Source organism: Parasteatoda tepidariorum, chromosome 4 (genome assembly GCF_043381705.1).
Source record: "Parasteatoda tepidariorum isolate YZ-2023 chromosome 4, CAS_Ptep_4.0, whole genome shotgun sequence".
In the NCBI taxonomy this organism is placed as follows: domain Eukaryota; kingdom Metazoa; phylum Arthropoda; class Arachnida; order Araneae; family Theridiidae; genus Parasteatoda; species Parasteatoda tepidariorum.
Window position 1 is genome coordinate 65454185 of NC_092207.1, and position 16016 is coordinate 65470200.

At 28.8% G+C, this 16016-nt stretch overlaps 1 protein-coding gene and 1 long non-coding RNA gene across 2 annotated transcripts in view; one reads left to right on the top strand and one right to left on the bottom strand.

The window, feature by feature from the left end:
• The window catches only part of LOC107452389 (zonadhesin-like), a 547551-nt gene that overhangs the window by 273486 nt on the left and 258049 nt on the right, over positions 1–16016 (bottom strand). The window lies entirely within an intron of this gene.
• Positions 3571–11358, top strand: LOC139425376 (uncharacterized). The gene is made up of 3 exons (XR_011636614.1): positions 3571–3681; positions 5380–5575; positions 11130–11358. It is a non-coding gene; the product is annotated as an uncharacterized lncRNA (long non-coding RNA).

Here is a 16016-nt window from a genome sequence, read left to right on the forward strand (position 1 = left end):
GCTTTATTTATTACCAAATCGAATATGGCCAAACTCAAAACTATAAAAATAATGAAAAAAAAAGACCCTTAAAATAATCATTATCTTAACATCTAGAAGACTCTGTTAAGAATGAGATTTAACGGTTGGGACAGGGAGGCCCTAAAGGTGAATTTTCTTTTTGAATTTTCTGCAAGCGAATTTTCATCAAGTGAATTTCTTTTTTTTTTCAATCAACTGAATTTCAACAACAACCTCATTATCACAAGTCAACAAAAACAACTTTGTTCTCATCATAATGTTCACATCCATAGACAATTTTATTTTTATTTTATAACCGTCGTTGAGCAGCCCACCCAATTTTGGGTTTACGACTATTAATGTTCTACTCCTTATCCTTGTAAATTTGAACTCAATCCAGAAGACAAGGAAACTTCTGGCAAGTATTGGGAAAAGTTTGCCTTTGTGGTGGGCTAACCTGCATTTGCGTTACATGGTGAGGAAAACCGCGAAAACCTCCCATAGTTAGCTTAACGGCAATGGGACTCAAATCCATGATCCGTCCACCACTGAGGTTATATTACGTCAGCACTGTGGTCGTTGAGAGTCGGATGCGAATTCGTATCGACCAACCATCGCTGAGATTCGAACCCGATTCACCTCACTGGAATGTGAACGCTCTATCCTCCAAGCCACCACATCGCCATCTATTGACCGATGAATTATAACTGAAAGTAAAAGAACCCAATGACGTATAGTTGTTGACAAACAGCACTCATCCATTGCTCTATCACTGCTCTATCACTTCAAAGAAATCAACGTGTATTTTTATTTATAAGCATGATCGATAAGTGATCATCTTAATCTTGGGTGCTAAAACACAATTTCAGGAACTTGTCACTATAGAACTGATCTATACTTTTTCACTGGATTGATGTTACCTCGCTGGAAGTGATAACAAATCCCTGCGCAAGTACCAGCATTGTCTGGGATACCTTTTTTTCCTGTTGCTGACATCCCTTGGTGATACGATCTTCATCTTAGTTCCTTGGGATTTGTATAGCCCTGTCCATTACTAAAAATCTAAGTTTTTTCTCATTTTGTCATCCCGTTCATTGTTCACAAATCAATGCTGTAGTCATAAACTTGAAATATTCTTTAATGTAATTATTCTTAGCAAGTACTATAACTATTTTTTTTCGTCTAACGTCATATAAATAAGTATCAATATTGGTCTAATCTCTTTTTTCATCAAATACTGTGATGTATACAAAAAATAAATAAATAAATATATAACAACATTCAAATATATCTAATCTTAGCTATCATTTGTTGTTATTTCATGTTATAATTGTTCTCTTTATATTCAAATCATTAAAGGGGAATAACTTGACAGCACTATTTTTCATTATATTTGATAACATACAAATTTTTTGTATACACTCTTTAGTCAGGTCTTTAATTTGTGTTTTTGTATCCATACTACCTAATACATTAGGTCTAACACAGCACCAGCGAAAACCACTGGGATTTTTGTTCATCTCAATTATGTCCTAAATTAAGTCTTCCAGTGTAATCGTCATTGAGCCTTACGAACAGTTATGTTCCAATCTATCGTTAGTTTGTCTTAATGTAATCTGATATTTTAATTCACAGGACAAAATATTCTTACACACTCAGAGCATACTAAATTTACTTAAAATACTAATCTTACTCATATTGCATAGATTTAAATAATTTATTAACTTGAATAATATACATGAACTTTAATGACTTGAAAATTTAATATTATAAATGTTAGGCAACATTTTACCTCATTTTAGGAGAAGATGCATGTAAGTAAAGATTTCAAATTAAATATTTAATTTTGATATAAACTTGTCCTCAAAATTTACGCTCAATGGTAATCATATTAAAAGCAAGATCATCAGAAGTTTACATTAATTTACGATATGCATTGAGCATACGCAAGATGGAAGGTAAACATAAAACTTATTGTCAGTTAATAACGCTGAAATAAAATATTTGTCATAATCTTAAGATAAAATCCTTCTCTTACGTTTAAATAAAAAAATCAGGATTAAAATAAATTATAAAATCAAAATTATTTCGAAGCAGCTTCATGTTTCAATTTATTGTTTTTCCGATATAAAGGGCGACATTATAAGTATTTGCTTTTTTGAAGGGAATTATGAAAATATCTATTAAGATTGGAGATTAAAGTACATCTTGTCAGTTCATCTTTTCAAATTTTAAGGGTTATATAATGCCTTAGTACATTTATATTTCAATTAGATCTTCCTTTATTTAAATATTGATTGGCATTTGATCGAGAAATAATCTTTGAATACAACTATGTACATTGATTTAATCAGACACCTCATGTGAATTATTTAGTAACAAATTAATAATCATTTGGTGTAAATAATCAATTAATAATGAGTGAATAATAATTTATTACCGAGTTTAAAACCTTCATTTCTTTTACTCATGCATAGAAAAAACTACATTTGTACATTTGTTTAAATTAAACCTTGTTAAAAGGGAAGAAAAGATGACGTAAATTGTTTATTAGAATGGTGGATTCGTATATCAATATTTGTATGACAGAAAAACAGAAATTTATCAAAATTTGAAGAATTAGCATTAAGTTTTTTGATTCACAAAAAAGAATAAAAGCAATTTGATTGCCTTTTGATACTTGAAGGAGTGCATAATAATCGCAATTGATTAAATATAGTTTCATGCAAGGTGTTCAATTATCCTCGCATCTTTAGAAACCTTGTAAAAAGGAAAGACAGGATAACGTCATTTGTTTATTAGAATGGTGGATTCGTATATCAATATTTATCGAAACAGAACAGAGAAACAGAAATGTATCGAAATGTGAAAAATTAATTCATAAAAAAAGCATAAAAACAATTGACCGAGTTTAAAACCTTCATCTCTGTTATTCATACATATAGAGAAAAAACTACATTTGTACATTTGTTTAAATAAAATCTTGGTAATAGTCAGATATATTATCATAATTCTTTGTAAAAAGTCATTTTATGCGTGTATTGTGAGCAAGGAAAAGACGCCATCTTAATTACTTTTATCGATTAATTAATCGAAATTTTATGTACAAAATATAATTTCAATTTTATATTTGAGAACACTCTTAAAAAATGCTATCTACTCCACATGCCTATTAATTAAAACACGGAATCCCTCACAAAATCACAATAATTTGTTGATAATTATTGATCAGGAGGATTTAATTTTTAACTTTCAAAATATCTGAGGAAACTACAATTTTAGAAACTATAGTCACGAATGTACAGTAAAAATATGACATTGATTAGTCGATGTGAAGGTCAAGTTATTAGAAAAATAATTGGAGTAAATAAATGCTTCGTGTCCTATCTTAGAGATATTCTGGACAAAACGATGCAAAAATAGTTATGATTTATCGATTCATGATTTATAGCAGTGCCAAGCTCTAAGTTGATTAAACTCATGCTATAAGGCTTAGTTTTTATTACCTGTCGATCATGCACCATAAATAATAGAAATTAATTTCTGTATAAGTGTATTTGAACACATTTACTAAATCGTGAATATTGTATACGTGTATTTCTGTCTACCTTTTAGTATATATATTGAGATACTTTTAAATGTCATTACAAAGAAATTTGAAGATTCTAATATACTTCAAAGGTAAAACAGTTTCTTTTCTTTTGTTGTCATGGGCATAGTAAAACTACTGTTTCTTCCTCGTCTTGTAAAATTAATAGCCAGACCCAAAGAAAAATTACTAGAAATTATTAATTATTAGTTTCAAATTTTGTCTGCTTCCGATTCTTTGATATTTTCTAACTCTGCAGAATTTCGAAATATTTAAATTTCCTAATTTTAAGCGAATTCTTTCTTGTATTTTTAGCAAATATCTTCTGAGTGATTTATAGTTAGTTTTCCGTTATTTGGGATGCGGTCTGTTAACTTTGAATCTCAATTTTGGTGAATAATGAATTCACGGGGAAATTTGTTATATTGCTACATGGTTACATTACATTGCACTATTGCTACCTAATTCTAAAATATCAAGATGAAGTATCCAATAAAAATTTTAAATTTTTTTCAATATATACTGGCAAGTATNATATATATATATATAAAGAGAGAGAACGTAAATAAGGGAGCTATTGCGTGACAAAAGACTCCATATCCTGAGCCATTACGGCTCTTCCCTGAGGTATTGATTTGTTATGGAACTTGGAGAACTTAGTGATCTCTGACAGGCTTTACCAGCCAGTCAATCCCTGCCCGATGTCAGTCTATTCCTGCCCTAGGAAATGTTCTCGATTTAAAATATTAGACACAGTTTTTATTTTATTCTTGCGAAGAAAAATTTTTTTTCTCCTCGAGCTCTAGGGAGACAAAATTCTGAGGATTTTCAGAAATTTTGAGAAAACATTACAGTTTACAACTGGCAATATTTTTGTGAAACACGTGAATCATTAAACTGGGCATTATTTTACGTTCTACAGAGTTCACACTAACTATTAAATCAAAAATACTTTCAGTGGACCTTTGTATAGTAATTCTGCAATCTTGGAGAAAAAAGGTGAATTTCGTAGAATATTGTTCTTTAATATTCACTAGTACCAACAGTAAACCACGAAGCTATATACCTCTATGAATGCTTAGTAAAAAGTAGAACCTAGGAAAAAAACGCACGCGAGTGTGTTTTTTTAAAGTAACCTGATTGTTTTTAAACTAATATTAGTGTTTTTCTTTTTTTTAGTAATAAACCTATTTTATGTATTTATTTATTTATTTTTCTTGTTTCTGGTCACCACTTTTTTGTGCTACACATTTTAGCACTTTGAAATTTTTATATCTTGCATGAAAATATTGGAAAGGAAAAATTTTAGTCTGCCTATTACTGAAGAACATAAATTTCTTACACTGATTTATACATATTATACGTTTGTTGCATAGGTAGTATAATACCCTGTTCTTTTTGATGAAAGTGTTAAACTTTTAAAACAGAAGTGCTCGAGGGTAGTTTGTTGAATTTAATTGAAGAAAGTTCCAGTAATCATACATTGATAAAAAAAAAATACTATATCAAGCAAAAAGATTTTCTTTTTTTTTATTTCACTTTGTTTTAATTTCTTCATTTGCTTAATTTGTTAATTTAAATGATGAAGAAAAAAATATTTGTCTTGAAAATAAATGTTTGAACTCATTCGTGGTGAAGAATGTGTTTTCTCAAATTTCAAATGTGTTTTCTCAATCTCAAAATCTGTAGCAAGGTCCCGTTTTACTGGCACATTATTTTCACACATTAATCTAATTTTTTTTTATTCCATTTTTCCATTCCATAATTTTTTTTATTATGTTTTACCGCAGGTCGAAACCATCATTAAAACAAACATGTATATGTACCAGACTATTTTCTTGGTTTTTGCTATTTTACAAATTTGCTCAGCTGCGCAATGCTCTACTAGCCAGTGCGGAATATACAGTTTTCAGATCAATTGTAAGCCAGGCTACAGACCAGCTTTTGCCACATGCAGTTGCTGTCTTACTTGTGAAAAAATTCTGTGTAAGTTGATTTCTTTCATGAGTGAGATACTTAAATTATTCTAACATAATTGAAATGTTACCATAATAACATCATATGAACTTCATAAGGTACTTAACACATGAAAAATATGTAACTTCTACTAAAAATATTTGCTTTCTTGTAAACTAAGATATTACAAAAGGATAAAATGTATAACAGCAGTATTGTTGTCATTTATGCAGGAAATGTTTTGGGCACTTTTTTTTTTAAAAAATCCATGTATTGTTTTAAATATTTTGTTCCGTTCTACTATAAAATAAGAAAACGAATAAACCTGATGGATATTGTATTTGAAGCAACAAAAACTAATTTAAGAAATTTTGTAGTTTAATATTAGGTGCAAAACTGAAAATATTATGTTTCTGCGTTAAGTAATTTAAGTTAATTTTGATTTAAATGTATCGTAAAAATTAATCTTTATATTTGTCTTTACATGATTAGCTTTAAATTTTAAATAAAATTTAAGACAAAAGGTATCACAATAAGACTTTCAGAATCCTTCTTTCAAATACACTCTATAACAAAAAAATCGACGCACCAGGAAGGAGTTGTCCAATTGCAACGAAACTTGGTGGATTAAAAGACAATGTACAGAATAGTAAATTATTAAAATTTGAGAACAATTGAATATATTATTGCAGAGTTACAGTAACAAGTTCAATAAGGTGTTGACACGCCTCTAGTCTGGATACAAGCTGCCACACGGCGTGGCATAGACCGTTAAAGTTCCCGGATGGTCTCTTGCGGTATTTCCTACCAAATTCGATCCAATTGTCGAACGAGGTCATCAACATTCCGTGCCAGATGCAATCGCCTTCCCATCATATCCCAGACATGCGCGATGTGAGAGAGATCTGGTGATCTGGCAGGCCAATGAAGAGTTTGACAAGCTTGCAGACGGTTCATAGCAACACGTGCCGTATGTGGTCTGGCATTGCCTGCTGAAAAACCAGCCCAGGGAGCTGCAAAAGGAACGGTAGCAAAACAGGTCTTAGGATCTCGTCGACGTACCGCTGTGCAGTAAGTGTACCTCTAATGACGACCAAAGGTGCCCGGCTGTCAAAGGATATGGCACCCCAGACTATAATGCCTTGTTGAGGGCTGGTGTGTCGTGCAATAGTGAAGCCAGGATCCCCCTCTGCCCTGTGCGTTTCCAAACACGTCTTCGATGATCGGCAGGACACAGTTGGAAGCGGGATTCGTCGCTAAAGACTATACGACCCCAGTCGGCATCATTCCAGCCGGATCGAGCAAAAACATTCATGCATACAAAATTTCAAAGCAATCGGATGATTGCTTCTTGGTGCGTCGATTTTTTTGTTATAGAGTGTATTTAATTTTAAAAGAATATGAAGTTGAAAAAGATTTTAAAAAATTTCTGTAGTCATAAAAATTCATAATTTAAAAATAACAATATTTTCCAAATTTTGAAAAATCAGATTTAAATGGTTGTGCGATAGATAATTTTATCTCAAAGATGTAGCAATAAATTTGCAACGTATCAATTAGTTTGTTTATTAAATGCAATGATTAAGTAAAATCTAACTCAGCTTAAAAGCAGCATTTTAAAATTAATTTCAAATCTGTTGCTTTAAATTTTGAGAAAAAACTTTTAAAGAAGATATGAGTAATTGACGTAGCTATTTTATACTGCATACGCTCATAAATTTAATTTTTTTTCCTTAATTTTGTAATTTGCCGTATTGGGCAACGACCAAAAAAATTTTGATAAGCAGTTTTCCTTAGCAAGTTTTCGTCTTTTTTTTCTTAAAAAAAGCTTGAGATGATAAGGGGTATTCTTCAAACTTAATTCTTTACTATTAAGCAAAATTTGTTAAAAATGAAACCAGTATTGTTTGGGATCATCCCCCATAAAAATATATTTTCTTTCTCCTGTTTTCTTTTCTAATGCAATTATAATTCAGTGTAAAAATTTTTATTGTAAGGTATCTTTATTAGTTATTTAAATTTAACTAATAATTCGAAATATTATTTGAAGAATGTCTTTCTTGTGATTTTTTTTTAATGGCGGGCACTTGGGGGTTGTCCCATTGNATATATATATATAATATAAGGGAGCTATTGCGTGAGATAGGGAATCGAATCCATCCTAGCAGTTACAGGAATTGATCCCGAACACCTCATTGGGTGGTGAGCGCTCTATATCCTGAGCCATTACGGCTCTTTCCTGAGGTATTGATTTGCTATGGAACTTGGAGAACTTAGTGATCCCGAGTGATCTCTTACATGCCTTTCCAGCCAGTCTATTCCAGGCATAGGATATGTTCTTGATTTAAGATATTAGACACATTTTTAATTTATTCTTGCGAAAAAAATTTTTTTTTCTTGAACTCTTAAGGAGACAAAATTCTGAGGATTTTCTGGAATTTTGAGAAAAACATTACAGTACAGTACTCGCAATATTTTTGTGAAATACGTGAATCATTAAACTAGGCATTATTTTACGTTCTACAGAGTTCACACTAACTATTAAGACAAAAATTTTGTCAGCGGACCTTTGTATAGTAATTCTGTAATCTCGGAGAAAAAAGGTGAATTTCGTAGAATATTGATCTTTAATATTCACTAATACCAACAGTTAACCACGAAGCTATATACTTCTATGAATGCTTAGTAAAAAGTAGAACCTAGGAAAAAACACACACGAGTGTGTTTTTTTAAAGTGACCTGATTGTTTTTAAACTAATATTAGTGTTTTTCCTTTTTTAGTAATAAACTTATTTTATATATTTATTCATATATTTTTCTTGCTTCTGGTCACCACTTTTTTGTTCTACATATTTAGCTACATATTTATATCTTGCATGAAAATATTGGAAAGGAAAAATTTTAGTCTGCCTACTACTGAAGAACATAAATTTTTTACACTGACTTATACATATTATACGTTTGTTGCATTAGTATAATACCCTGTTCCTTTTTATGAAAGTATGAAACTTTTAAAACAGAAGTGTTCGGGCGTAGTTTGTTGTATTAAATTGAAGAAAGTTCCAGTAATCATACATTGATAAAAAAAATACTATATCAGGCAAAAAGATTTTCTTTTTTTTATTTCACTTTGTCTTAATTTCTTCATTTGCTTAGTTTGTTAATTTAATTGATGAAGAAAAAATTATTTTTCTTGAAAATAAATGTTTGAACTCATTCATGGTGAAGTACATGTTTTCTCGAATTTCAAATGTGTTTTCTCAATCTCAAAATCTGTAGCAAGATCCCGCTTCACTGGCACATAATTTTTTCAAATTAATCTAATTTTTTTTTCGATTCCATTATATATTATGTTTTTCTGCAGGTCGAAACCATCTTTAAATCAAATATGTATATGTACCAGACTATTTTCTTGGTTTTTGCTATTTTACAAATTAGCTCAGCTGCGCAATGCTCTACTAGCCAGTGCGGAATATACCGCTTTCAGATCAATTGTAAGCCAGGCTACAGACCAGCTTTTGGCACATGCACTTGCTGTCTTACTTGTGAAAAAATTCTATGTAAGTTGATTTCTTTCATGAGTGAGATACTTAAATTATTCTAACATAATTGAAATGTTGACTTAAGTGAATTGTTCATAAGGTACTTAACACATGAAAAATATGTAACTTGTAATAAATATATTTGCTTTCTTGGAAACTAAGATATTACAAAAGGATAAAATGTATAACAGCAGTATTGTGGTCATTTAGGCAGTAAATGTTTTTGGCACTTTTTTTTTCTAAATGCATATATTGTTTTAAATATTTTGTTCAGTTCTACTATACAATAAGAAAACGAATAAACCTTATGGATATTGTGTTAGAAGCAACAAAAACTAATTAAAAAAATCTTGTAATTTAATATTAGGTGCAAAACTGAAAATATTATGTTTCTGCGTTAAGTAATTTAAGTTTATTTTGATTTAAACGTATCGTAAAAATTAATCTTTATTTTTGTCTTTACATGATAATCTTTAAATATTAAATAAAATTTAAGACAAAAGGTATCACAATAAGACTTGCAGAGTCCTTCTTTCAAATATTTTATTTTAAAAGAAATGTGAAGCAAAGTTGAAAAAGATTTTAAGAAATTTCTGCAATCATAAAAATTCAAAATTTAAAAATAACAATATTTTCCAAATTTCACGAAAATTTGATTTAAATGATTTTGACATATATAATTTTATCTAAGAAAATGTAGAAATAAATTTGCAGCGTATCAATTAGTTTTTTTATTAAATGCAATGATTAAGTGAAATTTAACATAGCTTAAAAGCAGTATTTTAAAATTAATTTCAAAACTGCTGCTTTAAATTTAGAGAAAAAACCTTTATGGAAGATATGAGTTATTGACGTAGTTCTTTTACACTGCGTACGCACATAAATTTAATTTATTTTCCTTAATTTTGTAATTTGTCGTTTTGGTCAACGAACAAAAAAATTTTGAGAAGCAGTTTTCCTTAACAAGTTTTCGTTTTTTTTTAGAAAAAAAAAGCTTAAGATGATAAAGGGTATTCTTCAAACTTAATTTTTTACTATTAAGCAAAATGTATTAAAAATAAAACCAGTATTGTTCGGGATCATCCCCCATAAAAATATATTTTCTTTCTCTTGTTTTCTTTTCTTATGCAATTATAATTCAGTGTAAAAATGGTTATTGTAAGGTATCTTTATTAGTTATTTAAATTTGACTAATAATTCAAAATATTATTTGAAGAAAACCTCTTGTCATTTTTAACTTTTCTTTGAAAATTGCAAAACGCTTTTAGAATATTGTTTGAAAGTTTTTAATTCTCTAATATATAAAGATTGGTATTTTTTCATTTGCTTCGAAATACGATTAACTACAAAATTTTAGAAAAGAAAATGTTTTTCTTTTTCCGCGTATGCACAGAATAAAAGGACTTTATTATTAGTTATATATTGTGCCGTTTTCAACGATTGCTTTTCAAATTTAAAAGCAGAAATTTTGCAACCAGTTTTAAATTGCTCTAGAAATTCTGCTGAGTATTTTTAAAGTTATAGCAAAGAATATAAAATTAAAAAAAATAAGCCTTTCATAAAAATGGCCAAGCCTCCTTTAATATTTAAATAAGGGTTACGAATTTTTTTGTAATTATTACTTATAAGCTAAATTATTGTTCCAAGTTACAAATTTATTTGCTACATTTTTGCATAGGGTGTACAAAAATACTATTTTTCGAAATTAATTTATTACTGATCACTCAAACTTTTAAAAGATTTAAAACTTCGTTTACATGTATGAAAAGTTACGTAATCTAAACATTTTTGAAGTCATAAAATAATTTGTTAAGTATTTCTTAAAAAGCACGAAGAAATGATTTCTCTTGGAAGTGTCTCCATTATTTTGTTCACTTCCTGTATATGTTATAATTCAAATTGCGTAATTGTTTTTTAAATATTAAAAAATATTGAAGAAAAGTTTAGCTTTCAAAGCATAAAAATTATCATAATGTTTTTAATAATTTTTTTTAATAATATTTTTATCAATTACATTTATGCATTTCTTTCTTTTTATTCAGATGAAGGAGATACTTGCCAAGGAGCAAGAGCACCTCAAAATGAAGAAACGATATACGGAGTAACCTATGAAAACTTTACCTATGCCCAATGTGGACAAGGTCTATATTGCGATTCGAATACCAACACTTGTCAACCTAGTGAATATTAATTATTCCACATTGCTTCAATTTAATCTGGATTTCCAAGAGTTATGATTCCACTGGTTGAATTAAAATAATGTTTCAAGAACTCCATGTTGTTTCTTTTCTTTCTTTACACTCTCAGAAAAAAATAGATTCAAGTTTGAAATGTATCTTTAACCATGATTTCGTCAAAATTTTATGTAACCTTAACTTCATTAAATTAACTTCAATGATCCGGATATCTTTGGTTATAATCAGCATAATATTACCATGTGTTATAAAGATGACCTTTATAGGTTTTCCTTTAACCCATATTCAAATGAATTAACCATTTATTTGTAATATTTATTTATCCTCCGTGCTTAATAATATTCTCTGATGAACTACGTTTTTAATTTTAATGATCATTCAAAATGAAAGTATTTGAAATTAAAAGTGGTGTTTATTTATAATAAAGTATTACTGTGAATTTACCTCATTTTACAACATTTTTCGATAAATATATTTTAAAATTATTAAAAGGTGAAAGAGATTTGTTAATTATTATAATAAATCTCATGCAAAAATGTAATCAATTAAAATATGCAATCAAAGTAATGAACAAATAGTAAATGCTTAAAATTTTAAACCGACTGTAAGATTTTATGTTCCTGGTGTGTTTTATGTTGATGTCTAATCTCTTAAGCACACATACTTAATGGCGATTTATAGAAAGCAATTTTTAAGTTTCAATTTCGTAAAAAATGAAAAATAAAAATAAAAAGTTTTTATGATAATCGCGAAAAATTACTAAGTTTAAATTATACTTTAATAACGAATCGAAAACTATATCTGAGAAACCATATCTACTTCTCTTTATTTTAACTTTTATAAAATTATCGGTAAAAATGGTTTAATAGAGATTTATTTAACCGTTATTTAACATTATTCGTCCAAAATATCCAAGTCAACTAAGCTCATCTTATGTAGACAATTTGTTTCATGCATGTTTTGTACATACTTTAACAGAGAGGGCTAATCGATCAATCTCAAGACCGGCTAAACAGATGTTCGAATCCAGCATTGATATCACAATATATCTTCCATCCCTTCGATAGAATTAAAGTTCCTCGTATTTTGCACTTTCTAATCAGTGACCCCGGACTATTAGAATGCAAGACTATGATTCACGCATTTTGGGTACAGCATATCTACAGAGCTCCAGTACCCTTTAAAATACTTTCTTGTGATATGGAAACTATGCTATTTGTAAATAGTTACAAAACCGCAGATTTTTGTGTTCATGTTTTTTTTTTACCGTTTCAGTTTTAATTGGTTTCAAACTCGTAAAGGTAAAATAACTGTTCCTAATCATAAACTGCATAGTTATTCCGATAGACAGACTGCTACCTGTTATTTTAATTGAATTTTATATTACTATCTATTACATTTAAGAAAAAGGCATGAATATAATTTCGATAATAAAATAATTTGTTAGAGAATGCTTACGTGCAAATTTTTTTAAATAGCTCTTCCAGATTGGGCTTGCAGCAAAACTTTTCTATATCATTTTTGAACGCAACTTAAGAGGTAATTGAACAACTGGTATAAATGCAAGAGTATATTTGCTGAAATTTTATAAATCAGATTTTTTTTTTCTTTTGATATAGTTGCGAATAGTTAATTATGGAAATTGATAAAAACTCGTATTCTAAAGCATGATAAATTTTAAGGTGTGATGTTAATAAATTCAGTAACTGAGAAAAATCGTAGTAAAAGCTAAATATAGTAAAATTTACCGTGCTTCTGACAAAAAGTTTTTCTCCGTGCTACACACGGTTAGAATTTTCATTCTGAAATTAATATAAAATAACAGGCAACAATCTGCTCATCCGATTAAACATAAAGTTTACGATAAGGATCACTGTTTGACATAAGTTTTGAAACCATTTGTAACTCACATACTTTAAAAACCATGAATACAGAACTTTGCAGTTTTTTAACCTTTTTCAACTAGCATGGTTTCAAAATTGTAAAAAATATATTTAGCTGGACATTGGGGATCGTCTAACCTCATTATGGTGCTACCATCCATGCGTGAAGGGAATGTTTGTAATGTTTGGCCTAGGATCTTAAATTGGGGAATACAGGACACAGCATCAATTTGAGAAATATTGCCAAGATAATAGACAAGAAAATCACAGGAATATTTCGTCTAAGAGATGGAATTCGAACCCCCTTTTTTAACCGAGAAATTTCTAACAATATAGAGCTATAAGCAGTTGGTACTTTGGTTTAAGAATACAATAAGTTTGTTAATCTGCCTCATTGTTTAAATTTTAATAAAATGCATGCATGGCGTCGTTAGAAATATTTTGACTCTTTATTATTAGTAGTAACACCGAAATACAATGAAATTCAGATGTACTCGAGTCATATTACTCAAAAACTTATGCATTTAATGAGATCTAGGAAATGGAGTTAAAAAAACAATCTTGAAATCATCCTTTCTTTCATATTAACATGATGAATCAATTATAATTAATACCTTTTAATAAACGTAGACTGAATAAAAGAAAATGCTAAACATATTTAAATTAACACAGTATTCTTTGACTAGGAGAGAAAAAATAAAATAAAAATTAATTAATTTATGTTAATACGAAATTTGAAAAGAAAATTTGGCAGCTATCTCCCATTCATAGCCACTTCAGATAAAAAAGCAGATAAAATACGCAGGCTAGATTGTCTTGATAAAAACCATTTTTTAGGAAGCTGAAAATTCATTGATATTTGATACTTAAAATTAGTACTGAAAATGTCCTAAAATTAAAAAATATCTTATTTCTCCTTTTTAGCATTTGATACGACCTTCTAATCTTGTCTAGTTACTACTTCTATATATGTTATAGCGCAAACTAAATATACAGATAACTTTGATTTCTAGATTAAAATCATTTTTATGAAAGCAGAATAAATCCGCAAACAAGATTGAATTTTATTCAATCATCTTAATTATTCATTTTAATAGCAGCTAAATTTTGACTCACTTTTTGATAATTTGAATGTTATACAAGAACCAAAAATGTTAGTAAGAAAATATTGAAAATGTATTAAATTTCACGGTACGTCTGATTTTCGTGTTTTCTTATTTTAAAAGAAATTACAAGTTGAGTTAACTTCAATGGATATTTTGTACAGATTTAACGCAAACTTTTATTTCATTCATTCTGAACAGTAAATATGACTGATAAATACTGAATAATAATAATTATTATTAATTTTAAAATTAATTGTTACTAGGATCTTAGCTGCTCGGAAACTGTCCTTTAACTTGATGGTTTATCTCGGTTTTTTTTCTTTTCAAGCATTTTCCACAACAGTTAGTACCGAACATTATGATATTGTTCAGTTTTGTTCAATTGCTAAAAATTGTATTTTGAATGACGCGAGCAATTTTTTTCCTGTTTTACATAAAAGTTATGATCTTGAAAATTAAATGACAGTTTTATTAGAATCTAGTATCATTCTATAATTGAACTTAGTTTTTCTAAACTTAACTCTATTTCATAAAAGATAAACTCCATTAAGCTTGTTCCGTTAGTCAAAATTTATGATTATGAACTAACTGTTTATTAAAATAAGTAAAATAAAGAACTAACTGAAATACAGAAAACCTAAAACTTAGATACAGAACAAAAATACAGAACTAAAAAAACTAAAATAGCTGAATCGAAAAAATGGTTTTTGAAAGTGGAATCGGTTGGCTCTGGTAGAATGGTAGTTCTTAAACTGTATCAGATAAAAAACAACCAATAAACATTTTTTCTCACACATAACAGTATGGATATCACTTTTATTATGGTTACTTGACTGTTTTGTTTATGTATGGTAAAATTGCAATGAAATAAATTGTTGTTTAATCCTTTTTAGCGAGAAAATTCGAGCAGTGGAGACATATCTGGTTCCTGAAAAGAATTTTTTGATTCGTTATTTAACTATATTTTAAAAAGAATAATGTTGTACGAAAACTATTAAAATTTTGCCGACAGATTAATTTTTTATAAAATTTAACTTTAGTTAATGTTTTCTATAAAATATCGATAAATTCAAATTATCATAAAAGTAAACAAACTTCTTTCGCCTTTTAATAACTTCAAAATATATTTCTCATAATTTGTTGTATCATAAGGTAAATTCACTTTAATACCTTATAATAAAATTTAATTTCAAATACTCTCATTTTGAATGATCATTAAAATTAAAAGCGTAATAATAGCAGAGAATAATGTTAAGGACGGAATATAAGTATTAGAGATCAATGGTAAATCCCTTTAAATGAGAGATAAAGAAAAAAAACTTTACTGACTATCTTTATTACTCTGGGTAATTTCATTCTGGCTAAGACCGAAGATATCCAAATCTTTGCAGTCAATTTAATCCAGTGTTTAGGTTATATAACATTTCAATGATACCATGACTTGAGATATGTTTAAAAGAGAATCTGAGGTGAATTTCAGAAAAGAAACGAAACAGCATTGAGTTTCTAAAAAATTTAATTTAATTCAAAAGGTGGAATCGTAATTCTGGGGAATCTGGATTAAATTGAAACATTGTGGAATAATTAATAGTCAGTAAGTTGACAAGTGTTGGTATTCTCACTGCAATACAGACCATATCCATATTGGGGATAGCTATAAATTTCATAGACTACACCACTTGTAATCTCCTCGCATTGAGGAGCTGATATTAGGCAACTTTCTCCTATCTCTGAAAAAGAGAGCA